Source organism: Labeo rohita, unplaced genomic scaffold (genome assembly GCF_022985175.1).
Source record: "Labeo rohita strain BAU-BD-2019 unplaced genomic scaffold, IGBB_LRoh.1.0 scaffold_1782, whole genome shotgun sequence".
In the NCBI taxonomy this organism is placed as follows: domain Eukaryota; kingdom Metazoa; phylum Chordata; class Actinopteri; order Cypriniformes; family Cyprinidae; genus Labeo; species Labeo rohita.
In genome coordinates, this window is record NW_026127981.1 from 1 (window position 1) to 2,425 (window position 2,425).

The window sequence follows — 2,425 nt, forward strand, 5'->3', positions numbered from 1 at the left end:
CAGATTATTTGTATCCATTACGCTTTTTTTTACAGCTTTCATTTAGCGGAAGCACTTTATTTTTGACATTTGAAAAAAAATTTGGGGGAATGGAATTTGATCGGGCCAAGTTTTTTTAGCTTTTTTAAAAAGGCATGTTTTTTTAACTTTTAAACACCAAAAACAACCTTAAAGTTTCCCAAAACCCCCAAATTTTAACTTTTTTTGAGTTGGTCTGGAAAAGTTTGGGGAACACCCCTGCGGAGAGAAAATTTGATCCTGTTTTTCAATTCCCTTTCAAACAAAATAAGATTCCTTTTTTTACAATTTAAAAGAAACCGGGCTTAAGACCAAATACCCAATTTTGGTTCTGTTGCAAAACAACCCCCAATTTTTAAAAATCCCCATACCCTCCCCCCCATTTATGAGCCTTTGCCACTTTTAATTCAAATACTGATGTGTGTCTTGTTTTAAAAAAAACAAATTTATTAAATCCCCCAAAAACAAGGAAAAAATTTTAAATTTGACACCCTTAAAAAGATTTAATTTTAAAACCCCTTTTAAAACTCAGGGCCTTTTTTTACTTTTCAGAAGTTTAAAAAACAGGTTTAACCATGTGAACAAACATTTTTGAGAAATTCCTTTTCCTTTTGGGGGTTTTTACCCTAATATCAATCACGATCCACATACAAAAAAAAATAAATTTTCATCAACAGAAAGGGCAGAGTTATTAGCCTTTTCCTTTTCTCATTTTGCCAATTTTCAACCCCTCCAAAATTCTTCAAAATTCCTTTTTTTCATCCCCGTCGAACGGTTGACCAAGTTTGGGGCAACTGGGAAAACCTATACTATATAAAAATTCAACCCTTTTTAAAAGTGAATACCCCTTCCGGAGATTGCCCCCTGAAAAGAGTGTGAGTTGTTTGGTCATGAGATCAGGTTCATTTTTCAATATGCACCCGGCAGGATAAATTTAAAAAGTTTTCCCAGGACGCTGTGACCCCCCTGTGCCACCCGGGCCTGGATTGAAGGGTCACAGCAATGAAAGGGTTAAAAGCAAAGTGCTTGTAAGTCATTCTGGTACACTGAGAATGAGCTGAAAAAGATTCCTTATCCTATGAGGTCATCTAGTGTTCATCCTTGGTATTACAGTCTTCATCTGCTAGATTACAGGTGTGATATTTTAAATGTTTCTGCGGTCTCTGAAAACATGATAAACATATTTCCTAAGAATGACTTGTTTTTCATATGTAAAAAAGATGTGAAGAGTTAGGATAATGCACTTCAAATGCACTCTCTCTCTCTCTCTCTCTCTGTCACACACACAGCCAGTCAACTACCTCAGTCACACTTACACACACACATACACAGACTTAAGCCCATCCCCCGACACAGAGTTAGAGTGAGAGAGTTAGAATGAGAGCAGATGTTGAATAGTTTTTTAATTTTCTATTTTTAGTAGATTATTTTATATTGATGGATCTAAGCATTTATTTCTCAGAATGACTAGTCCTATGTATGTAAAAAGTTTTGAAGTGCTTGGATGCTCCATTTTAAAATTACGGTTATGTTTTTTTACTGCTAATTTAATAAATCACCATAAATCAACCGTTCAAGATATCCCCAATCTGCTCGCAATATAACATCTTCAGTATGTTGTCATCATGTTGACAAAGTTTGGTGTGAACTACTTATTCCTGTTTGGAGGAGTATTAATTTATTTATAGCCTGATTTTTCCAAAAATCCACATTCAAATCAAAATAGCAGACTTCCTGTTGGTCGCAGCTAATGGGTGTAAATTAGAAAGTTGTCCGGCTTAATGAGACCAATATACATACCGAGTTTGGTGTCTGTAGCTTAAACTAACCCCCCCACTTTTGACAAAAGGTGGCGCTATAGAGCACCTCGTCCATGTCCATTGATGATCCTTTGCCAGTGTCTAACTATTATTAATACTGATGTGTGTGTTGAGTTTCATGAAAATCTAAGCTTATTAAGTGCCCCAAAAACACAGGAAACAAATGTTAAAGTTTGACACGTTGCCATGACAACAACATTTAATGCATCAACGACCCCTTTACAGATTCTCATCGGCCGTGTTTTGACATTATTCTGATGAAGTTTGAAGCAAATCGGGTAAAATTAACCATGTGATATCAAAGCATTTTTAAAAGAGACACACTTCCTGTTGCCAGTTGGTGGCGCTATAACTTTAACTCCTAATAGTCACATCTATGTGATCGGGATCATACAACGAACAAACCGCTGAAGTTTCATCCGAATCAGACAATGTGTGCAGTAGTTATTAGCCATTTCCTGTTTCTCATTTCTCGCCATAATTTCAATGCCTCGGCACGGCCAAACCGTTCGAGATATCAAAAATCCCCTCACAATTTTTCATCCCCAATGTCTTGAGATCAGGTTGACCGAGTTTGGTGGCAATTG